Consider the following 26,451-nt stretch of genomic DNA (forward strand, 5'->3'; position numbering starts at 1 on the left):
CGGGCCAATAGAACAGATGAGCAGGCAAAACTGTCTCTCACTGAAAAGACAATAAGGCCTCAGTAGACTTGCCTGCAAAGTCCATAACTAATAAGTATTTACACAGAATGATTGATGGGAAGACCTTTGCCAACCTTTTGGGATGTGTGCGTGGGAGGCAAGCATCCAAGAACAGGACAAGAAAAGAATTCCATATGGTTACACATACCTCTTGCTTTCACTAGAGTTAATGAGATACTAGTGAAGTGATGCAAAAAGATACAAACACTTTATCATGCTTTAAGTCAGCATTTACTGCATTTCAAACCTCTATCGTAGCCAGTATTGGCCTTGAAAAACTTTTTGCAAATATTAATTACAGCTAAGTTTGCAAAAATCAAGTTTGCAACAGAGTACTCTAATGAGCATTTCATTCAAGAACGCCCTGGCATAGGAAACATTGTTTAATTATTTAATCACGTTAAACCTGTAAAAGATGAACAATGAAACATTTTGACATCAAAGCCCACTGACAGGTTTCTTCTGTCAAATGGTGATATTTTTTTTTTCTTTATAGTGATCAAATATTTCACTCTTCATCTAGGAACACAGTCACCCTGGGAATTACTGTCATCATACTTACTCCTGTTGGCATAGTTACACTTAAGCTGGTAAGACACACCCAACACTAAATGAAAAACAGGATTTTTAGAAATAATGGTGTACTTTCATATTTACTGTTGGTTAGCCACGTACCAAAGTGCCTTGATATAAAGCTGAAGATCGCTAACTGAAAAATACACAATGTAAAAGTACAATGCTTTACTTGGTTTCTAAATCAGATGGCTCGCCTATACCTGTTGCCATTTTCAGCCAATTTCTAAAGACATCGCTCATTCCTGATTCTCCAAAGCCTGATTGTTCTTAACAGAAAAAAAGCAGTATTTATCAAAATATGTGTCAAACTTTTACTTTGCATTTCATTTTGCACAGCCCTGCATCCTGGACAAACACATACGTTGTTCTGTTTCAGAGATCTAGTTAGATTTTCTTAATCCTGTAAATAATCTATTAGTGTTCTAAGGGAAGGTAATGATGTTTATTTATGTAACAACTAATTTCAGGATTAGATATTTGATAATACTGAAATGAATATTAGCTTCCTATATTCAATCTTTTGTTCTACGCTTCAATTTTCTGCCAACTCTTCTACTAATGTTATTTCTTTACACATTACCTTCTTAAATAAAATAAAAACAAGTAATTACACTGAAATCAAGTATATTGAAGGAGAAAAAAATAGATTTACCAGGACTTCAAAATGAGAAGGCATAGTCTTTACTTTTTCACTGCTTTGTCTGTATCCCTTGCTGTGGGACCAAAATTGACGCCATCATCAGGCAAAATTCTCCTCTGCAGTAACTTCTACAACCCTCTGCTACCCAGTGATGCCCAAGTGCCACTTCAGCACAGAACAGGTTCCCCAAATCAAGTGGGTACTGCTGTTTGGGCCAGGGTCCCCTTCTCATGTCAGAGCAGACCATGGTCACAAGGAGATTGGAGGGAGCAGCCTGCTCTCACTTTCATTTGCCTCCTGAAGTCAAGGAATTCAGCCATCTGGATTTATGCACAGAGTTAGCACAGCAGACCATTTAAATGCAGAGTAGTTATTACCATTAATTACTTTTACAATTCAATTAACAAATAACTTTCATTGAATGAGCACAGACACCGAGACACGTTTCAAAATTGATTTAGCATGGACCACTCCCGTGGATATTCACTGAAGTTTAACGTACAAAGCAACAGCAGCAAACTCAGCTGTAAGGAAAGGGTTTTGCAGCATGGACTAAAGCACTTAGCTTTGCTCTTGGCTTTCCCACCACCTCTGAGAAGGCACCATCAACACAGAGAAGGACCAGTGGTGTTGGTGCAGTGGCCTCATAGCAACTGTGTACACAAACTGTCAGAATCTCACACTCAATAGAAGGTGGTAAAAGGGTATTTGGCTGTCTGTATTTATTTATTCCAAACACTGCAGAAACTAACACTGGAGGTGCTGAATGAAAACAGCATTGGAAGGGTGGAGGAGAAGAAAAAAGGGAAACACAACCGCAGGGTCAACTCAGCGTAGACATTTTTGTACAAAGGTGCTGATATCCTAATGCATTTCTTTCCTCCTTCTGGAATAAACACTTGAGAACGGAGATAGATGATTAAGAAGGAAAATAAGTCCTCTTTGTTGTATTTTCCAAAATGCTCTAAAACAAAAGGAGGCAATGGAATCTTGACTTATTTTCTGTTGGCAGGTAGATGAAGGCAATGGGCTTTGGAAAGATTCTCGGGATTATATTTTCATTTCAGCAAGTCACTTTTTGTCTGTGGGATGGATGACTGGACACAAGGTATGTTAAAGTGAAAGGCTAAGAATACCAGGTGATCATTTGCTACAAGACATCAACACAAACTGTCTCCTTAGATTCCTAATCTCGATTTCTAATCTTCCCAGGTTGGCTCCTCACCAGTGACTGCAGAGGCAGCGAGATGATTCATCTTTGCCTCCAGCTCAAGTGCCAGATGCTTTTCACAGGGTTAATTAAAGGCACTTGCTAATTACATGTCCTTAACATGTATAGATAGCCACATGCACTGCCCTTGTTTCTCTGCGCTGTCAGTCCTTACAATTGCTTTAAGAAGGTGAAGGCTATGCAGTGTGGCCACGTGCTGTGTGACCGACTCTGTGGGAGCCTACCCTGGTGATGCTTAGCCATCTGCCACACAAAGCATTTTTTCCACTGACAAGTGTATTCTCTTCCCCTCCTCGAGCATTTTTCCCCGTTTTGCCAGTGCTTAATATACAGGTTACAAACCAGCCCCTCAATCACATGCTAGGAAGGAATTCACATTAAAAAGAATTTATTTTCTTATACTAGTATAATTTGAGATTTTTCTCCCATGTACTGATGCTACTCTCCTTTATATTGGATAAAGTTACAATTAGTGAATAAGTAAGAAGGGTGAATAATTGAAAAAGACAAAATACACTGTTATAAATATCAAGCTTTTCAGAATAGATAGGTGGGTTGTGACAACGCTGCAGTAATGCAATAGGATGCTCCCAACAGGCACACAGCATTTTCAGCCTGTTGTTATGCAAAACAGAATATGAATTCTATTAAGGAAATCACCATTGCTGGCCCCCTGATCCTCCAGGCACAGTCTTGTATAGAAGACAGCCAGGATACCAGGGACACTGTTACACACAAAAGTGCTTTCTATGGTTTTTACAATGACATTTTGATACCTGACACGTTTTGAAGACCTGAACTTTCTTCTCCTCCACGTCCCCACTGCTGGAAACACTGGCTATCAAGAAGGAGGAAGCAATTCTTTTGCACTAATCTCATTTCATGTTCTTTCTTACTTCATCTGAATTTGCAATTTCAATGGAGGAAAGAAAACTGTAACCTCATACATGAAATCTGAATGACATTTTCCCTTCCCTGCAGGCTAGATGTCACTAATACCATTAGGAGAAATCACTTTGAACAATCTGCACACGGGACTTACATCCTGCCTAGAGCCATAGCATGTGAAAACTGAAGTGAAAAATGAGAAAACATTGCAGAACCAGAGTGGATTTTAGTTTCTCTAAATGAAAATAGAGAAAAAAATGTGGTCACTTACTACAAACACTCCAGGAAGATAAACACCAGAGAGTGGAAAAGGTGATGTCAGGACAAGAATAAATGACAACAAGAGGGGCATCAATATGTTTAGGCTGAAATAGTAGTCAGCTGAGCTTCTAGAACAACCTCTGACTTGGAAAGGTAAAGTCCATCATCTAATACTACGTTGTATGTGATGGATGACTCAAGATCTCTTTTGTGTTCTTATCTCCTTAGGCCTTGATCTCTTATTGTTACTGAGGTGCTGTTAGTCAGCGTGACTGCAGTGTTTAAGACATAAAACAGCACATGAATCTATTCAGAACTGTGCAAATGGGTATACCCTATCATTTTATGTTGAATATGGAATCTGCTCTGATTATTCAAAACAGTTAATGTAAGTGTACAAAAAAATATACCGACGATAGATCTAAAGCCTTCCACTTTTACCTCATGTATACTTAGAAAATAGAAACAGCACTGACCTTTTCAGTTATGCTTTAGCAGCGGGATCTGCCTGCTAATATTTCAATAATTTGTTCTTAACTAGCTTCCTTTTCTGAGCATACATAGCTGACACAGTGGCTTAATTCGTGAGAATTCAATTTTCAGGTGACAAAGCACAAATCACAGCAGCTGGGTACACAAACAGTCAGAATCTCATACTCAATAGAAGGTGGTAAAAGAGTATTTGGGACACTTGCTGTTATTTGCACCTCTAACAGCAGTTGGGAACGTAGCCAAAACTCTGTGATGCTGGTGACAAGCCGACAAATCCCTTCTATCTAAGTGACTGATAAACTCTTTCCCATAATAGTAATTGTTTTCCACAACCTCTGAGAATTATTTCTACCCTTTCTACCCAGCCTCCTATAGCTGTTCATCAACCACGTCCCAGCTCCTCATAATTAAACAAGCCATTTCTTCAGAAGTGCTGAGAGCAGAAGATGAATAGAGCTTGCTCCCACCCCAACACCCAGCACTTCCTCCATCATTTATTCTTAACAAGATGACTGGCTTCAAAAAATAGGATGATAAAAAATTAAGCCAAATAGAAAGAGAAGGGCAGAAGAGAGGACTAGAGGAGAAAATCTGCACATTGGATACAGAAAATAAATGTCTCTTTACTAAACCAACGTATAATTTTCAGGTTTACCCAGCCTCCCTCCCAGAACTTATTCTGCACAGTGTCATAGGACCTAACCTGTTTTACAAGCATTTACTTTAGAGGTCAATGTGAGAACCAAACACCAGCCTTAGGGCTGCTCAAGTCCTCACTGCAGTTCATGTACCATGAAAGTATCATTCTTGGAGAAAAAAGCATATTTTGTAGCAGTAAGATCTGGTACATTGTTCTATACAAATATTAAGTGTCATCTAAATTAAGATTACAGAACCATTTTTACATGGTTATACCTGAATAAAAAGTGTTATTGTCAGTATTACCGTCATATAAAATAATTACATCCCAAACAATACTCTATTAATAATTGGCAAATCAGGTCATCTCATTATCTCTCACCTAGAATCACACTGTGATGGCAGCATTTACTGCATGCCTCTGAGCTGCTCTCCTTTCATTTTACTTCAGACTTGCAGAACAGGAGGGGGTGAATCATGACAACGTTCAGAAAGGAATTATTTATAAAGAAGCACAGTAAAAAAGCCAGACTATTCTGGCACTGTAAAGCAATTACAGCTTGTATTTACTTTGGGGCAGCGTCGTGGTCCTATTATTTTTATAGGAAAAAAGAAAGGCCTCTGTTTTGGTTCCAGACTTTTTTGACGATAATACATGGTATCAAAGCTGCAGCTTTGGCCATGATCTGGACATGCAACCTTGGTTTTAAAATTTTCAGTTACCTTTGAAGAACAGAGGGGTTTTTTGGTAGTTTTTATTCAGGCTTTTCAATATCAACTAAGAAGATCAGTGTCTTTAGTTGAAACTCCTAATTAAAACGCTTAATTGAAATACAGTCTATAATAAAAAAAAAACAAAACAACAATCCCTAATGGTTCAGTTACTTGTTATTTAATGCTCCAAACAACTACTGACTTTCTTTCAATGATGTCTTACATGCAGAGACTCAGTGATGTTGAAGAATTATAAATCACTTCCATGCATTCCTTTCCTTGACAAAACATGACATTTACTAAAATTTTACTTGAAATTGTGTTAATAAAAAAGGAAAAACTATATTTGGAAATTATAACAAATGTGGTAAGTAAAACTGAATGAACTAATTGAAATGTTAAAAATATGATTAGAATGCACATGAAAATAAACACAGTGCAAGCCGGTAATAAAACCATATTTATGGAGAACTAATAAATCAGTTCCTGCTGGTGAATAAATCTTCATGCCGCATACAGAAGAAGCCAATTTGACCATCCCAGTTATTAGGACAATATTTACCAAAACACAAACTGTCTGAATCACTAAAATTCCACGAGATGATTTGGGCATTATCTGATATAAGAACTGAGTGAGTACAACAGGATCAAAGCACGGTGACCATCAGAGCCTGTGGGCAGGGAGGAAGGGAAGCACCACCATCAGAAAAGGTAGGTTTTCATTCCACCTCAGTGAAGTTACATTTATTATATATTATATACGTTCCATATAAAATGTGCTCTTTTAAATGAATGACATTTCAGATAATAGTAAAGATGGATTTTTCCTTATTTTTGCCTTCTAGTTTTGGGTAAAATACTTTTATTTCTGATACTTATCTTCCATACGAAGCTTCGGGTTATATTTATGGCCAAGTCATAAAGCAGAAAGACAACAGTGAAATTTCAGGATGCATTTTTCTCACACTGTTTACATCTAAAGCAAGCTATATTGAGGTTGGTTGGCACCCCTGTTGAGTTTGTTGGCAGTTGTAGTGCTAACACTGACTCTGGAGTCAGTCTCCTCATTTAACATTCTGAAAAGATGACACCTTGTACTAAATTTACTCTTGTTATGAATAATACGTTGTCTGTTAACATAAAAGAACAAACAGCTCCTTTTATGAGGAAAAAATGTGTATTTTCTTATGTTTTCCAAATCTACTCAGCATCTAGAACCATCACTTTATGACTGGATGTGTAAGACAGCAATAGGAGAAGTAAACAAACATCAGAACAAAATTTTGGCAGGAGGACAGCCTTTGGGAACTGCTCGGAGATGCATTTTTTTTATTTTTTACTTTTAAAGGCTGGTCAGTCAGCCTTTAATCAGGGGCTCACTATGCACAGTCACTCTTAGCTTCATTCCCCACCACACTGAAGAAACACAACAGAACAAACAAGGTACGACGATAAGATGCAAATGTCCATGACAGGGCTTCACTTTCATGCCTGTGCACCTCCTCCTCAGTTTTGTCATACATATTAAAGATGAAACATAGAACTTACAACACTACTTTCATGAATGGATTACATTATCACAAAATACAGTTGAGTCATAAAATATAGGTATAATTAAATCTCAGCATTTTAGTCTACCCCTCGCACCATACTAGGTGGAGACATATTTTGGGACAGCTAACACAAATGACTGAGATTTAAAAATACTTACTATGGGTTACTTAATTTCAAGAACTTTCCCTGTGGATTAAATTATCTTTTAATTAATACATTTGCAAAAATATAGAATAAAGCATTTTTTCTCCTTTCTGTTTAAACACAATATGTGTTTTAAATCACTCAACAAATCCTACAGAAAATTCAGGCATCTGATACTGCTAACAGTAACACAACCTGACCCATTTGTAACAGACAATCCATCAGACTTCCTAAATGCCCGCTCCTGGTCACAGGTGACATAGGGAATCTTATTCTGATAGCAGAGATGCATGGGTTTTAGACAGCCACACATGCACCCACTTCATCAACATTTACGTCACAGTACAGTCTTAAATTTGACGTAGTCACATTATATAGTCACTTACAGATATGCATGGTCAAATAAACTAGAAAAAAAAAATTACATGTGCCATGACATACCAGAGCAAGATAAAACATTCTCCATACTGTAAAAACTACTTTGAAAGCAGTTGTTCTTTGTTTACAGCAAAGTTTGTCTTAACTAGTAAAACTTTTTCTGTACATGCAGGTGATAGCTTTCTTGTGTCAGAATTCAGACTTGGCACCTATTCTTACATGTGGTCACTGAGAGTTGTTTCTGACTCTGCATTTGAATTCTGTATATGAATGTAATGCAATTAAGTAAGTTTTTTTGTTGGTGTGGTTTTTTTGTTTGGTTGTTTTTTTTTAAATAATATCACGTATCTATACAAATAATATATTTGCTTTCACCTATATGTTTCATACATGCAGTATCTAGTTTAAAACTTCCCTGAAAATTAAAGAGATACTCCTTCACTCCCACATGGAAGATGAAGGAGCAGATTTGCACCAGGTTTTCACCCCCACAAAATTTACCAACCAGACATCATCTACTTCTAGATGATACCATACCTTTTCTAATTTGATACTAACCTAAGGTTTAAAAGCCTCATTTTTTGCAGAACATCCCAAAAAGGACAAAATCAGGTTTGTTTTATAAATTCAAAACCATAACCACTGTAAGCATGCCTGCCAAGGAGCACACATCTTTGTGTAGCATTTTCACTTATTCACAAGTGATGGCCTTTAATCCCCAAGCTAGTCACTGCTGACTACTTTGAAGATTATGCAAACAACTAAGTCTGCTTAGTCAAGCAGGGAAAGGGAAAACTGCTTATCTACAGTTGTTACATGCATGCATGCACTGTCTTTCTGAGATCATTCAAAAGAATGAAAACTTCACAACAATAACAAACATCCCTGCTATTAAAGGATTAAACATGGGGATATAGGACCAAGTTTTCTGATGATGTCAGATCTCATTCACATGTTACAAATGTGTATTTTCAGAACATTTTTAAAAAGCTTAAAATAATTGCCATGGTTTCATGCTGGCAAACTGACAGAACTCTCAGAACAACATAATCTTCAAAAGATAGTACTGGCAAAACAAAAGAAATCCTTGTAGCTGATAACCTTTAATCTATGATACAGTTACAAAAAAAAGCCCAAACAAAACTTAGATTTAAGGATCATAATAATGCTTCCAGTTACATGGATTAAGAGGGAAAAAAATGTAAGCAGGTAGTATGCTTATTAATTAAGAATACATTAAGAGTAGACACAATGAGTTTCACAATGAGAACAGATCATTTCTTCTAGCTTATACTTAATATCATGATGCACATTATTTACTGGATTCCTAAGAACCAAGCCATGTTTTTTGAACATCACACTTACACCTGAGTAAAGCACCTGTTCTGCAGCGGTCATATTGACCAACCCCGAACACCCAAAAGAGGAATTAAACCAGAAATTAAACCAAATAATGCAGCTAGCTAAACAAGATGCTAATATAAACATAACAAAAAAAAAAACAAATTTAAGGCAAAAAAACACAACACAATACAACAACCACCGACCAAATGAGACAGTATTCATGTGGGTGAACAAAAAGCTCTAAGTATATTAGGACACTGCGAGCTACCTGACTACTGAAGGTCAGTCATATTTCTGCCTGAAAGCCCATAAATGCCTCAACAAGTAATGAGGAAATTCCTCTTCATCTCAGGTGGGTGTGATCAGAAAGATATATAGTACCAAAAAAACAAAAAAAAAATCCCACAGTGCACAGTGTCATGCATACATTTTATGCTATTTTATTGCTAGCTTTCTATCTTTCCTGGGAGCTACTGCTTTTAACTATAGATAGCAATTGTTTCAGGTTACAAGAGGCTGGAATAAATTTGCAAACAGTTTACTTCAACATCAATTTCTTCAGTGCCTAAACATACTTACATTTCCCATTTTCTTGAGAAGATAACTTTTTATCTACCTTGTGAGCATGCTATTGGAAACATGCTCTGCAGTGGTCCCCTAAACGCTGTACAATAAAATGCTTAAAAGTAGTAATTATTGTCATGATGTCTTGGTCCATCCAACATGAATTGCTGATTAGTCTTACTAAACAACTTACAGAAACGAGTGGTTTGAAAGCACGTTGCCTTCCTACACATTAGTGTTCTGCAGGCTACTGACTCATGCAACCTCTTCCAGTGACTGCACCAGCTTGGTGGTCTTTTGATCCTTAGTCTGAAAACCTTAGCTCACAGTCTATCAGACGTAGGTCTCATACAGCCTTCCTTTTATTTACCAAAGTATTATTGGCAATAACTTCAAGGTCCTGACCTTAATTTTCAGAGGCCAACAAAAACTAAGCCTGCAATGCAAATCCTCAGTCTACTCTCTCCTCACAACAATAACCTTGGTTATTAAATGTGGGAGGACAAAGGCTGCAGAAGGAAGTTCTTCAGACAACACTATTGCAATTTGATCTATATAGTACATGTCACGTGGCAGAATCTAGAGTAAGCTTTGAGACTTTTGCTGTTCAAGTGTGCAAGGAAAAGCAGCTGAACTGAAGAGCAATCACCTTGCACTTAATGCTGCAAGTCTCTAACAGAATCTGATCGTCAATTAGAAAGACTTGAAAATCACTTGAAAAAACAAAAACAACCAAGAGGCACTGGACACCACAATTTGCTTATGAAAGAGCAAGTTCACAAACTCTCAAAAAAGAAAAACTAAAACAATAATGCCATAAATGTTAAGCTTCATTACTATGCATAGCAATTTGAATGGCAAGGTGGGAGAAAATGATATGCAACTATTTTAGGAATGATCTTTGCATTCAACAAATCGTTTTAACAGTAACACATAGCACGCCAAAGTGTGCCAGCAGTTTTGAAGACTAAAATTATCAAGTGAGAAAAGAGAGCATCATTGGGCAAGCTTTAGAGGCCTGAAAGAAACATCAGTTGACAATGTGATACGTAACTATTTTAGCCAACTTTTGGACACAACTTTTCTATCTATATGTAACCAAGTGGTAATCAGCTTCAAAAACCATGGGGGATTTGTCTTCCTCTCTTTTCTTGCAGAAATCTACAACTGTGTAGAACAAAACAAAACAAAACAAAAAAACCCAAACATTAGTTCTACAGTCAGTACAGCTTCGCTAGGGGATAATCACAGCTATTCCAAGTTTGTTAACAGGTTTCTTCATTGATGAGAAGCAAAGAAACTGATTTCAAATGGTTGTTTGGAAAAAGCAGAGCAGATTATGTGTCTCTTCAGCTTTTTTTTTTTGCTTACCCTCTTTATTTAGATTTGATTTAGCTTCAGCAACACAAGGCTGAATACAACAATTTTAAAAATCTGGTCAAAGTTTAATATGATGGGTTTCATTCTGGGGTGACACTACACTATAACAATGACATAAAATACTTGGGAAACAAGACAACAAGGGGATAAAGAGATAAGGTTTTGGTTTATCTGATTGGGCTCAACAAACAGAAACAAACAACAAAGTTTTCTGTTTTGAGGCAACAAAACAGTGAAGAAAAAAGTAAAATGGATCAAATCCACATAACCACCAGTTAGTAATTATTTTTGAAGCAAGCCATAAGAGATATGAAATCGAGGAAGAAGAACATCGGGACCAAGTTTTGCAGGCTTCAACCTGTTTGTGCTGGCCAGGCAGAACTCTTTCAGGGTGACTAATAGATAAAACTACCAAAAGGAGGAAGGGTGAGGCACACCCTTATGCTACCATGAAGTCAGTTCCATTCCTTCCAGGTGAAACCATGTCAAATTGCTATCTAGAATGCTGTTCATCTGGGTGACCTTAAAAAATTATATCTACACAATAAACAAAACAATTGCAGTAGAATTATTTGTAGAAAGACCCTGCCAGGTCAGACACGGGCATCTAAATCTAAATCTGACATACTATTTCTGAATTGCATTTATTAAATTCAGTAGGAAATCTGGTATTACCAATACAGAAACAGTAATCCACTTAAGCCAAAGAAAAATCATTTAAGTCTAATAACTGACAACTAATGCAGCTCAAGCACTGTGTGGTTGGAAACTACATTTCAATTCTGAGAGAGAAGTGGGAATATATTTATTGATACAATATAATGACTTAATAAAGACAACTGACTTAAAAAGATATGCAGTGGCAAGGTACCCTTAATTATTTACAACAAAGGCATAGGGGTAAACACCCATCTCTGAGAGGCCTCACTGAGTCACAGGGTTCAGAATGGATCCCTTTTCTTTCTAAACTCCTTCTCAGAGGAACCTGCATGCAGCTGAATCCAGTCCTAGACTCAGACTTGTTTAATGGTTTATGTTTAAGGGATTACATGTGCACAAAGATATAACCTTAGCAAAGCTAAGAAACCTTAAAGCTATTAATCACTGAATGAGGATCTGAATGAATGAGAAGCTGAATGCAAGGTGTCAAGCTACAGGGAATCTCTGTGCAGGCATAGTCTTGAAGGCATCCCTACGCGAGGAGGGTTCTCAGTTGCTGAACCTTGTGTCTGACGGTCTTTTTTTCAGCCCTTCAATGTGAGACAGATTTATGGTTGCTATTTCTCTTAGCAAGACAGTCTTATCAGTCCTGAGCTGGGCCTTGGACTTCTCATTGCCTGTCTGAACGAGGCCTTGTGCATAACGGCCAGGTCAAAGGAGAAACTAGAAGGGGAACAAGCAGGACACCATTACATAGTTCAAGCCTATTTCATACATTCTTGGAAAATAAACTCATTTTTCCACTTAACATTTTAAATGAGGAATCATGGTTTTGATGCTTGAACAAGCCTAACTTGTTTCCTTAGTCCAAAATTTCTAAGAAGACTAGGAAAACATACAGTGAAAATGTTGAGAAAATGTATTCTAGACTTGATTTGTTTTGTAGTTTAGTTCTTGAATAAGAACTTATGCTTAGATATTTCAAGGCTAATGAACAGCATGATCTCAAGAGGCAATATCAACTGATAGATGCAGTAGAACCATTAGAAACAATTGCATTATATTGCCAACACTAATACAAATCTTAAAAAAGCAATTCTCGTAGAGACTGTTTTCATAAACCCTGTTATAACCCAATTACATCTTAAGCTATCAGCAGATTTAGTTGTTATCATTCTAGAAAGCAAGATAAAAATTTAAATTATTGCTCCTGTGGAGCACCAAGAGCTCTGATAACACTTGTGTTGTTCTGTTGATTGTTTGGAACAGGCTGCACTGACGTGAACTGGAACTGAATTGATTACTGAACATGCTACTTCCATTACTATCCTTCCCAAGAACATCACATAACTTCTCCTTCTTTTAATCACATTTCATTTCTGGAGAGAGACCGATTCCACGTCTAGGAAGTAGAAAAAGATTTTCAAGAGCACCATGAGCTGCCCTGTTATCAGAATTGATATTGCATCCCAGAGAATACAATAAATGTGCTCATTTAGACAAAGTTATTCTTCCTACTAGCAGAGCAGATAAGCAGTTAGTCAAAGCTGAGTATATTTGTTCCTTTGTTATTTCAGTTGCCCTTCCAGGAACACATGAGCAGACTGTCACCTTTAATTGAAGGAATCTATGAGGTATGCATTACGCTGTGTACTCTCACCATCGCTTAAAAACATCTGTGCCTTTTAAAGAAAATAATAAAAAAAAGAAAGCAAAACAACCCAACAAGTCACAAGAAGGCAATCACCTTCTCTTGATCAAATCCAGCCAACGGACTGAAATATTTAGGGAGGGGATGACAAAGAACACACAGAGTAAGAGGCTGCATAAAAATTGTTTCCATAGAAATCTTGTCCTCTAAAACAGTGATAGAAATCACCATGGCAACTAACTTGGAGAGTTATGATGGAGATTTGAAATTCTTCCTGGTTTAAGGACTGCTGCACTAGCAACTGCATTCCTCTCAAGGAAAAGTTCAAGATGTATGCTTACATACACACACACACACACACACGCACACAATATTACATAGAATTTCTTAGCAAATTTCTGTCTGAAAGTTTAATACACGGTTTAAATGATTTTAGAGCTTTTGTTTCAATTAACAACATGAATTGCAAGCCAAAACAAATAAAAATAAAAATACACATCAAGATATGCCAGATACTGTTTGAGAGCACTCTATAAAAATAAAAATCAAGAATTTGGTAGAAGATAAGGAAATTTCAGTGATTCTATTTTCACTCCAAACAACAGCCATAAATACTTTGGTGCATCCATCTCTTTTAAAGGAATCAGCATTACCACAGGCATACAGAAACAATTTTTCCCTGTTCCTGTGAACCAGACAACGTATTCTCTATGACGTACAAATTATGTCAGCTACCTTTATATCCTAACTCTAGAAGTGTTTTTGGTCTGTTTATTCATAGTCATACTATTTTAGAAAGAAAAAGCAATCAGACAGTGACCTCCAGCTGCTGACCACATTTGAGAAGAAAAAAAGGCAGCTGATAAGAATGATTAAATAACTCTCTTATCTGAATAATACTTAATTTCTCACAGGAGGTTGCAAAGCCTTAAGGTATAAACAAATAGTTCTTCATTTTCCCCTCATTTTCACAGAATAATTTTGCTGCTGCCATCAGTTTCAAGCAGTGACATTCACTCAGAAATCCTATTCCGAGGAAATTTGCAATGGAAGCTAATTTAGATAATTGAAATGGTGAAAGTTATCATGATGAAGAGCTCTCTTGGCCTTCCTTAAGTCCATCCTCCCTGCTGTTTTTAAGTCAGAGACAGGTGAATAACTCCCTATCAAATATTAGCCTGTTTAAAACATAAATTTATTTCAAATACAAGGGCTATTTTTGGAGATCAGGCGACATACTACTATGAAGCTTTAACATGTTCACATCTTCCTGCTTCATTATTCTGTACATAGTGTGCTTAAGACTATACATAAGAATTCCAGCATTTAAATGTAATCATAAAACAGAAGATGCTGTGGTGAAACTCAGCATAATGCATTTGCTGGTCCAGTGCCTTTCCTTAACTGAAGGGTAGCCACCCTTCAGAGTCTGAATGTGGGAGCTCTAACTAATAAGCTAATGGGAGTCTTTACAGTTTTCTAACAGCTGCCTTGTATAGAAACAAGATATCTTGGCACAGAGAATTATTTACACCCATGTAATTTCAGCACAACAGATGATTTGCCACATAACAATAGAAAGCTGCAAAATAAGTGATTTGAGAAAGAAATGATTATCCCAGCTTTGGCTGAACTTCTCTTCCATCATGAACTCAACAATCAAGATTGCTGATATGGAGAGGGACTATTTTAGCAGTTCAAGAAAACCTCCATACTTGGCATGCAATCAGCAGCAACAAAAACAATACAAAAACAAACCAACTCATCACACAACACTCATTCTCTAAAGTATATGTAGTTTTTATGTAGTTGTACTCCTCTAAACTGTTTTTACAGGACATTTTAAATGGGCTGGACATTTTTCTTTACGTCACAGATTTTTACATGTTATCCTATTGCTAAATATGACTAGTTACTAAAATGCTATATTTACACAATGTAGTTAAATTTCTCTTGCCCTGTGAATTATAATCAAGAAGAGAGAAAATGCAATTGTTTTTTTTTCCTACTGAAAATAGTTGTTTTGCCTTTCAGTGACATACAGTTTTTCTCTGCTTTACAAAGCCATTTGAAACACTCATGAAATACTTAAATTAATAGTAAGAAAAAACCATCTCCAGAAAAATACTTCTGCTTCCTTCTACAGCTCTAGCTCAGGTTGAGGTCAGAAGGTTTGATAGCAAGACTTATGCCATAAAGATGTACAAAGAAAGAAGAGGATTTCTAACTGGCAGAACAAGTTAAAACCATATTACAAAGATAGATAAAAAATGAATCAAATTTTTAAATCAATGTCACTGATAAAGGCAGGTGGTTCCTTTCACCTTGTTGCTTTTGTGGAACACCTCATACCTTTGCTGTAGTACATTTATTCACGATTAATGCCTAGGACAAAAGTAGGTAACTGCAAGTTCATCAACTGCAAAAAAATTCTTTAAAAATTGCAGATGATCTTCGGGAAGTCTGGATTGCTCTGTGCCTGCCTTCAGCTCACAGTCTTTGAGAGTTCAAGTTTAGACTGAATCCAACGCAAAAGGGAAGCCTTCACCACCAGTCAGCTTTTCTCTCGTTACTACCTCCTTGATTCTTTTCCCCCTTGATAAAGCTGATTCATTTATCTGTGTAGACCTAAGCAGCCACCATCAAATGCTTCTTCCTGATGCAGTTCTGATATTGTTGATGGCAACCTCCCTCACCTAGTATAACAGTCATCCAGGCTTTTAATTATAAAGAAGGGAAACAGACTTGGGCCATACTAGCCAGAAAAAAACATGCTCATCCTTCCACTTCTCCTGAAGGTTGATAGGTGTTTTTCACTAATGTATAAGGGAACAGCAAAGAATCATAGAATGGCTTGGTTTGGAAGAGACCTTAAAGATCATCTAGTTCTAGCCTCCTTGTCTAGCAGACATTCGGGTGGTTGAAATCCCTAATCAAGATGAGAGCCTGTGAGTGCAGCACTTCTTGTAGTTGAAGCAAGAATGCCTCATCATTGAGTCTCGTAGCTCTATAATACTGGAGCTGTCACTGTGGCAGCCAAAATACTGACACATGTGAGTCCTTAGCTCATAAGAAACCTTCTTGGAAAGAGAGATGGAAAAGAAACTCTCTCAGCCTCCATGAAATGGTTGCTTCCAGTTAAGCATCTGAGGAAGAATATCCACTGCCCTCAGTGCATATCCATAATCATCTGTTTAGCCAACTGCCATCTCTTCAGTAAGGTGAATCAAATAAGAAACAACAAACATCGCTACTAGGGAAACAAACACACCTACTCTACCAACATAACAACCAATAAGTAATGGTATCAGCATAGAAAAAATAGATTAAAATCTATAGAACAAGGCAAAAACATACTGTCAGAATATCAGAAACAATACATTCAAGAGTATTTTCTTGCTGTAATACACTTAAGATTAAATACTCTTTGGATGTATCTTTTGAATTCAATAATAACTCCTTAGGGAGCGTTTCAGAGAGTAGAAGTTACTGTGTATTTGGAATTACTCAGATGATTTGTCACCTCACCTTTATACGGCTAAGCTCATCACAGGAACCACTACGCATTTAGCATCCTTTCACTAAAGGCTTAATGATATTGCTATGTCATATCCTTTAGAGGAGGCCATATCAAATTTGAAGTCAGCCTTTCACATCCCCCTGCATGAGACTATTAAATCCAAGTGCTTGAAACAAGATCTTATTAAGATTACACAGTAAGACTGGGAATACTACCGAGCACCTTAGAGTCAGCTTCACACTAATGCTGATTTCAAAGATTCACTGGTTGAGCATCTTAATTAGCCATAGGCCAATAGACTGTTCAGCCTCCTCAGCTCAAATTTTCTGATAGGTTGACAATTGCAATGTTTTGTTTTCCTTATGTGCTTAGTTTTGGCTATTTCACTCTCTTCGGTCACCCTCAAAGTATTTCTCAGTAGTGCATCAGCCTCGTTCACATTTGACCTGGAATATGCCATATATGTGAAAAACACATATAGAGTTCTTTACTTTTTGAAATTTAAAAAGAATAAATAAAATTATCTGTTGTAGACAAGGCAGCAATTAAATGGTTGTATTATGCAGCTACATTAATATCTTCCTTCTGAAGTCCCCAGTCATTCCCCATTATTAACACAAGATTCACTACCTAACCCTTTCCAGAATTCATTAGACAAGGAGTTTCCTTCAATATTGCTTCTCGTGGTCTATTTTTTTTAATATCTTGATTGCAACTCTGACAGAGACAGACAGCTCCACAAACACCAAACCTAATTTTCCTTGTGCTTATCTAAACATAAACAAAATACATTGTCCATAAAAATGAGACTTCTGAGCCTGAATTGGAATCAAAAGCAAAATAAAACCCAAATTGCAACATGCACAAAAGCCTTGTTTTATCTACATGATCAATGTTATTTGAGTTCAAATGAAAATCCTAATGACTCAGTGAATGAAGAGACATGGGAACATTTCATTTGTAACACATGGAGTTCAATTTACAGAAGGATTCTACTCACAGGTTTCAAACAACTCATTACACTTGTAACTTCTAACTGTGCTCTGTTCTTCACCCAATACATACCCTTAGCAAAAACCTTTAAAACTAAAGATGTTGCTTGCTATTCAGTACCTTGACAACTCACCATTTTTGGTGATTTAGTCCTCAAAAGAGGGGGAAAAAAAAAAAAAAAAAAAGGAGCAAAAATCATGAAGAGAAAACGATAAAACAACTCTTCTCCTCTGATTAACCCAAATCCAAAGTCTTTTTGTCTTGAGACAGTATTCCCAGAATCTTTACATCATCTGACGGATCTGCAAGGACAGTGCTCTGATTTCCATATCTTATACTGGTCACAAATATTCTCAGTGATATCTGTTTTGGTTTATCCCCTCTGGACAAGTACTGACTGAATACCCGCAGGAACCTTAAGAATGAATCTTTAGGTCTCACTTGCTGGAGACATTAGTGATTTCCATAATCACTAATTCATTAATTCATTCTGCCCAACTAAGTGAATATTTACATTTCTTATGGAAACCCAAGGGGTTAGAACAGGTTCATTAGGACAGATTAAAAAAAATCATTTCTCCCTAATCTAAAATAGCTCAACTCTAAAGGATGAATTAAGTGTCTTTAGAAATTGGGTATGTCTCAGTTTCTTTAAAGTGAGAATTCAATTCATTTAAATCCCATCAGAACCATAAGCACTTGTTGGTGAAAAGGGTGCAAGGCAGCACAGCCTTTTCCTGTGTATCTTGTTTTTATCTTTTATTGTCTTGCATTTGTTAAGAAAAAAAATCAAAATACTACTACAAGAGGAAGAAATTCACTTCTTAAAAACCATTTTCTAATTTTATATTTTACAAAAAAAAATCCAAATAAACAGCAAAAAATCTAGAAAAATAAATTTCTAATTGTAATTTTGTTTTGATCAACCAGTCCTCTTCCAACTTATTTCCAGATGTGGAGAAGGAATGAAATATGTCAAAACAGACCAGCACTGATAAGAAAAACATACTTCTACAAATGCTGTGTGCTCACTTTACAGAGTGAGTATCCAAATTATACACAACACTTCTAAAACCTAGTAGAAGCCAATCAAATGCACCTGAAAGATATTAAATTTTTCTTTGATCAAGCTACATTGACTATCTAATTACACAGAAAAATTATTGCTGTCTAATGGAGAAAAAAGGAAAAAAATTCATCTAGGTTCCCAATTAAATGTTTCTCTTGGGATTCAAGAAAGCAGTTATGTCAGCTATATCTGAGAGTTCTACATAATGCCAGGCTTCCTTCCTTGAGCAGCTGGAAATGGTTCCAACAAAACCCAGCAGCACAGTACTCCACCTCTTGTCATTTTGAACCAGCTTGTGAAAGTCTGATAGACTTCCCAGAAGCACTTGGTATGGGGATTGAATTTCACAAGGCAAAAATTCTTTTTGAACTTTCTCAAGAATGGCTAGGCACATTTTAGATTTAAGTGTTTCTGACCAACTCTTCAATTAGCAGGCATACATCCTGACCAGAAAGTTGAAACAGTATCTGCTGCATGGTCCCAACTCTAAATACGCTCTTATTTAGTATGAAGGAAGAAAAAAACCAAACCTTCCTTGCATGATCAAAAGATATAATACTTTCAAAAGATGCTTTAATGGACCATCAGTTCCTCATCACAACTTTTGGTTACAAATTCTATAAGGAGGGGAAAAAGGGAATAAATATTCTTTTCTATATTTTCTTTATCCCTTGGACAGGTAAAATAACACAAGAAAAAATCCATGGGATGTAATAGTAATGTGAAATAACTTTAGCTTAACATTAATCAAGCTTAATGGCTTGATACTCATTCACCAATAATAGTTGTGAGATACTAGCACAATATGCGTTGGCTGGTGTGTTCTATTCAGTTACCAGTAAGAAAAGAAAAGAAAGCACAGTTGCATAAATGACAGAAAGAATTTCATACCGATTATAACAAGGCATGAATCTTCTCTCTGAGGGCAAGCCATTTGTGTCCTGTACTGGACAATTAATGTCATTAAAGAAAGTAGAATTAATAGCTCTCATTAAAAGCATCTGGAGAATTTCAGAGCTACAATAACTGTGATCAACCCACAATGCTGAAGTAGAAGTCAAGGTTACATCCTTTACTCCTGCCTTCAACTTCTGCTGTATTAGCTTTTATTTATTACATTACAAAGTCACTGTGTCACACATAGAATCACAGAATGGCTTAGGTTGGAGGGGACCTCAAGGATCAAGTTCCAACCCCTGGCCACAGGCAGGGTCACCAACCACTAGATCATGTACTCGATCAGGTTGTGCAGAACACCATCCAACCTGGCCTCGAACACCTCCACAGATGGGGCACCCGCAGACACTCTGGGCAACCTGTGCCAGCACTTCACCACCCTCTCAGTGAAAAACTGCTCCTTGAAATCTAATCTGCATCTTCCCTTTAGTTTAAAACTATTCCCCCTATCTCTATCTACCAATGTAAAAAGTTGATTTCCCTCCTGTTTATAAACTCCCTTTAAATATTGGAAAGCTATAACGAGGTCTCCATGCAGCCTTCTCCAGACTGAAGAAGTTCAGCTCCTCTAGCCTGTCTTCATAGAAAGAGGTGTTGCAGCCCTAAGACAGTTATGGAAAAACCTTAACTATCATCCTTATCAAAGATAATCACAAGCAGTATATTTACTGTGTTAGAATACTGATTACCTGGAATTATCTTACAGTTATCATCGCAGAGAAGAACATCCTGAGTTGGAACAGACCCTCAAAGATCAAGTCCAACTCCTGTCTCCACACAGGACCACCCAAACTTCAAACCTTCTAAGTGAAAACATTGTCCAAACTCTTCTTGAGCCCTGGCAGCTCAGTCCCTGGGCAGCCTGTTCCATGCCTATTGCCCTCTGGTGCAGAACACTTTCCTCACACCCATACTGACCCTCCTCGGCGCAACTCTATGCTGTTCCCTCAGCACGTGTGATCTCAAAGAGCTCTAATTAATAAGATTTGTAAGAGTTTTTAAAAAATGGCAACAACAGTCGGCACATAAGAGAACACTTGAACCTTCCAATCAAAATAGCTGTCCTACCTTTTGCAGTCACAGTCTGAGCCTCTTGACCAGCAGAATTTATGCAGCGCTCAAAGTTTTAAGGGCAAGACTTGCACACAGCGCTTGCGGAGAGATCCTGCATCAAGAAGTGAAGGAGCACCGGTTCAGATCTTCCACATCTGAAAACAAACAGATTAACAGAACCTGCATCATCTTTACCACAAGTTTTTGTAAACCTCTTGCCAGGAGCCTAGGTTAATTTTTATACACCTCAGCAGTGCAAACTTGTCTTGGATACAGTGAGACAACTGCTAAGTTGTAAAAAAAAGACTCGTGAGAAACTTGAGAGAGCTAAGCAAGGCAGAAAGGTAAAACTACAGGGAAAGGTGAGACTGCTCTGGCCGTGATAGCTAGCACCTCCTGAATTCAGGAGGCAAAACAACAGTATGAGAAGGTGTAAAACCGTATGGGGGGAAAAACATCAAGCTGGAAGACAGCAACTCACTAACTGTGAGATTAAGCGCATTTCAAGTACAGCAGTGAGAAAAAAACGTAACTTATCTTCATACATACGTGAAGATACATAAATGAGCCAGCTGAGAGAGAAAGAGACAGCTGCAACAGTCTCATACCCTGAATATTTCCTTTCTATACCTGGGAGAAAAGGTTAAGCTATATCAAACATTCTGGACATAAGGTTTCTGATGTTGAATTGCCAAGAGAGTACTAGCTTTGATTTAATAACAAAATCCAGTGACCTTATTTAAAAGAGAGTAGGACTTGAGCTTAACATCCATTAGAGCAAGAAGTCAAATATTCTTCTATTTTCTGTAACTATTTAAAATTGTCATTTTGCAGTGCACTGTTTTAGAAAATGCTGTTTTTCTTCATTCTATTGAAAACAATAGTCACCCAGTAGAAGAATTTGTTGATATATCATTAAAAATTAAGAGAGGGGAGCATTTTCTTTAAAACTATTCACCACCAAAATTCCAAAAGGCATCTTAAATCTACCATTTGTATGCCTATTAATTCTTTCATGATAACATATAACAATTTAAGCACTTCACAAATGGAAAGCACCTACGAGGTTGGAAGTACAGCCTTGTGAAATTTCCAGAAATAGCTGCAAAATAGGTGATGCATCTACTAGAGAATCTTGTGAGAGAAGAAGATAGAGCATTGAATACTGAATACAAGTTGTGCCTTAAACTTGTTTCTCAAGGTGATTAAAAACCAGTCAATTTATTTACACTGATCAAGCACCCTTCAATGACACTTCACCAAAACTGAAAAAAAAAGAAGAAAAAAAAAAATCCCCCACCAAATTATCTCCTCTAGACCAAATATTACTGGACGTGAAATAGTATCAATGGTATAAAATGGCATGAGCATTTCAAACAGTATTTCTCAATAATGTAGAGAAAACATCTATATATGATATATAAAACATTGGAGAAAAACTCAAATATGATGCCCCAGCAAAGGAGCATTGATGAAATATCCTTTCTAGACCTCCTGCCCCTACAAGGGTACAGTATATTTCCCATTTACAGGCAGAACAAATCATGACCATCAAATAAGTTTTAGGTGCAACTTTGCAAAGATCAAGCCTTCACATCTTCTTTAGTATATATAGCCATTTTAATCTCCTTTAATATATATATATACACACACACACTAAAATATATTTAAGTATTAATAATTAGTATATATATAATATGTATTAGCATGAAAGAAGAGCTCTACTGTGCAGTGTCTGAACACTGGAAGACATTGCTCACAAAGGCTGTAAAGTCTTACCCTTGGAGATTTTCAAAATCTCCTAGACAACTGCTTTAGATGCCCTTGCTTGAATAGGGGGATCTGGTGACCTCCAGAAGTCCCTGCCAACATCAGTCGTTCTGAAATGCCAAAATGGAATTCAACATCCTCACATAAACACAGGAAATCTTTGTAGTTCATTAAGTTCAACCATAATCCTTAATTTCTTTACCCAGAAAATGGAAGCTATATTGATGTGTTTCTCATCAGCTAGCAGTAAAGGGGAGAAAGGAAGAAGTGCAAGAAAATCTCCCATTAATTCACAAATACAAGCAAGGAAGAGCTGAAGCATGTATCCACAATAAAGTTCACCTCTTCATATGAAACTATCCTCCCCTGCCTCACTATTTCTCAAGTTACAGTTACCACAGTCCCTTAGTTCCAAGGCTCTCATTAAGGTGCACAACACGATGCTGACTTGCCGTCAGGCAACCACCTGTCCTGTGCAGAGCTGCACAGAGCCCATGTAAGAAATGGTTTACGCTCACCTAACAAACATACGTGTGCATTATCTTCCATCTGTTATCACCACAAACAAGCAGCAATAAATGCTGAAAGAAAATTAAGTGGATGCTTCTAACAGCTTTCCTTACTGTTTATCAAACAAAAATGCAAACTTGAACTCCCTGGATATAATGCCAAATCCTGGGGAAGAATCACTCCTCTTTCTTATCATGCTTCTCCTACTTGCTGCCTACTTTCTCCAGACCAACAACCACAAAGAATTTCCACATCTCAACTAGTCAACACTCAAGGCAATAGGCCTTTTATGGGAAAAGCTAGGACCACATCACAGGGAACGTAGAGGAAAAAACCTTTTCTTCAAATAAACATTTTAGCTTTAGGGTTTGATGAGAGCATGAGTTCAGTTTTAGCATTTAATTTACATTGTGACTACCAGAATTAAGGAACGAGCTAGAGGTCATCCTAATTTAACTTGGTCACTCAGGAATTATCTTCGCAGTACAGGCCTTGTAATTGGCCACAAGTTGCTTAGTTTATCATGAGAAGCAAAGTGGCCAAAGTGCTGTTTAAATCCAAGTGTTGCACTACCATAAACCCTGTGACAGGTTTATGAATGATGCTTAGTCTACTGTTTTGAGATCGAGTAATCGGCAGCACACAGTGAGGTTAAACCTAAGACTGTTGGTCCTCCAGATAATAGAGAATGCTTGTTTATCATGCCTGTGAATAGGTCAAATGTTTAGCTCTATTTCAGTTAAAATATGATAATTTAAATCTGTAGAGCAGCGCATCCTTTTTTCTTCACAGAACGGTGTAATCTATAAAGGCTTTAGGAAACAAAACCACAACATTATAAATTATAGATATTCAATCAGTTGCTCTCCAATTTTAACATAGCTTACTTCCTCGTCTTGTCAATAAATTTCAGCAGAAGGTTACATACACTGAAGTTTGAGTTGTGTCAAAAACAAAGCTGCAGCCTGCTTCCCAGGATGTGTTTACATGCATTATTATTGTTTAATCTTCTTTCTAATTTCCCAAGCAATGCATTTTCCCTCCTCTGTCATTTATTTTGAATGCATCATGTTCACAAATGCTGATTACTTTTCTGCTAGGGATTTTCGCCATCTGTGCTAACACAGTTGTGAAAGAGCTGTATACAATAGGAAGAAGAGATAATAGTCGTTAACATGAAACAACAGTAAGAGACCTAAATTTGTAAGCTCCAACTTTGCCTATAGTTTATGATTAATGGAAACGAGCGCTTACTGAAAGCTGATTATGTGCTTCATTTTGTGTGAAGCCTAAGGGGCTGAGACTTAGAAGACTAAAATCCCTCAAATTCCACCCAATTTGATGTCCCTCTCAAATTAACTTAGTTGGTTCAATCACTGAGTCAGCACAATCTATGCAATAAAAGTCATTAGAATAGACTTTCTTTTGCCTTGCTAAGGAAAGTATCAAGATCAGAGCTGATGAAGCAGCACAAGACAGCACAGCATCCACTGAAAATTACATTTTCTTTGAGCTTAAAATTAATGATTTTTAAAGCATTACTTGAACTCTAACTTTCGCTTTGAGTTTAGACAAAGGCCATATTTCAGTTCTCTAGCTGGGTGTACAGGACAACCAGAAAATTGTGAGAGCTGGGATCGTCATTGCTATGGGAGTTGGGGTGCAGAGAGGAGGTCCCCAAGCCCATGCAGCCCTTCACCAGCCTCTCAGCTCCCCTCACCACATCACTTTCACTTATGTGAATTTTTACCCGACCTTCACACACTCTTACAGACACAAATCGACTGATCTTGAGTAACTTTTGTACTTAAGTTTTGTAATTTACTCTTAGTGCCTCACCCTGCCAAATGAATAGAACTAAGAGAACTCACTAAAACATAAACCACGCAATTAGAAGCAACAAAGGAAGAACACAATAAAAATAAAACAAAACCCTATAAAACAGAAATATCCCTACAACTCATCCCTCCATTACCCCCCAAAAAACACAGCCTGCAGCTGCTTTAACAAAGTCCTCATTCAAAGAAAGGATACCTCTACATTAATAGCAGTCAGTTTGGGTTTCATTTGACATTTCCAAATAAGAGTACTAAAGATGCCTATAGTGTTTTCAAGAATGTTATTTGGAATCATCAGGAAAGTGGACAACACCATCCCTTCCCTTCGTCTCCTAAGATAAAGACTTCGATTACTCCAACTTTAAACAGACAGAGGATAAATGAAACACTAGGCTCAACATGAGTACTAACAGCATTTCTGTAACTGTACACTGTGCATCTCAGAAAGAAGCCAGACCGTACCTTGTAGCAATTGAATTCCTTTTTGTTGTTGTTGTTTGAAGAAATAGCTACCAATTGTTTCTTATGCTACTGTTCATTAATTCTTATGGCCTTCTTGGCATTCATGTCTTCTATTCTGCTCCACCTACCTCTCAAGCACACTCAGACTGGTGCATCCATGTCATTTCTATGCAGCTGTTCCCAGCTTCCAAAGACAGAGCTCCAGCTGCCACAAGTCAGCAACACACTTTTTTTTTTTTCCTTCTAAAAATCAAACCTACCAACTGCTTGCAAAGTGGCAAGCAAATATTATAGTGTCCTTTACACAAACAATCAATATTATTGAATCTAAGTTGTTCTATTTTGGAAGAAAATAAAGTTCTCGGTTGCATAAGAATTGAGGGCAAGAAAAGGAAGAATAAACCAGGTACTTTACCCTTCCTTTCTTTTCTCTCAATAGCTGCCTCAAGGTTTTCATTGAATTACCAGCGAGCGGACATTCATGGCAAATAAATTACCAGGTTAAAGTGGTTTAAACAATCAAGGCCACAACTGGAGAAAAAATGTTCAACAACATCCAGCTTCGTGTTCTCAAATTGCTACGAGGGGTGTGAGCTCACAGGTTTTCCAAGATACATCTAAAGAGCTGATACAGAGAGACTTTGTATGAAAGAGGCACAGTGAGACAACTGTCTCTAAGTAGTGGTCATCTCTCCACCCCCCGAGCCTCAGCCTTCCCAGTCTTTTAGTTCCCTCTGCTGTGCTGGTTTCTGACCTTATGTGCTCACTCCAATAAGCCAGAACAAGATAAGAAGTAGTTAGTTTCTAGCTTGTGCAGTGAAAGACTGGGCACCGGGAGAATGCTCTGAAAGAAGTGCAGTCAGCTGCTTTGCCTGACTCCTGAAATTGTACCCCTGTGATAACAAATAATTTTGGTTGCTGTTGCTCTCTGAAATTTTTTTGAAAGAAGTAATCAAGTATGCTACTTCATTTAATTCCTATTCATTTATCTTCAAGGTCCTAACTAATAACGACCTTGTGACTGGCAACCACACAATAGCTCCGTATTTCTGTAATTTATTCCAATACTTTTCTTTTTCCTTTTTTTTTTTTCTGTTAATTTA

At 37.2% G+C, this 26,451-nt stretch overlaps 2 long non-coding RNA genes across 4 annotated transcripts in view; one reads left to right on the plus strand and one right to left on the minus strand.

The window, feature by feature from the left end:
- Window positions 1-26,451, minus strand: part of LOC104911625 — a 140,508-nt gene that overhangs the window by 72,534 nt on the left and 41,523 nt on the right. For all 3 annotated transcript variants that reach the window (XR_004160265.1, XR_004160263.1, XR_004160264.1), the window contains exon 7: window positions 20,784-20,923. This is a non-coding gene — a long non-coding RNA (uncharacterized LOC104911625). The remainder of the gene's footprint in view (window positions 1-20,783; window positions 20,924-26,451) is intronic.
- Window positions 2,007-2,621, plus strand: LOC109368458. Its single transcript, XR_002116503.1, has 3 exons — window positions 2,007-2,129; window positions 2,289-2,384; window positions 2,489-2,621. It is a non-coding gene; the product is annotated as an uncharacterized LOC109368458 (long non-coding RNA).

Source organism: Meleagris gallopavo, chromosome 7 (assembly GCF_000146605.3).
Source record: "Meleagris gallopavo isolate NT-WF06-2002-E0010 breed Aviagen turkey brand Nicholas breeding stock chromosome 7, Turkey_5.1, whole genome shotgun sequence".
Taxonomy (NCBI): Eukaryota; Metazoa; Chordata; class Aves; order Galliformes; family Phasianidae; genus Meleagris; species Meleagris gallopavo.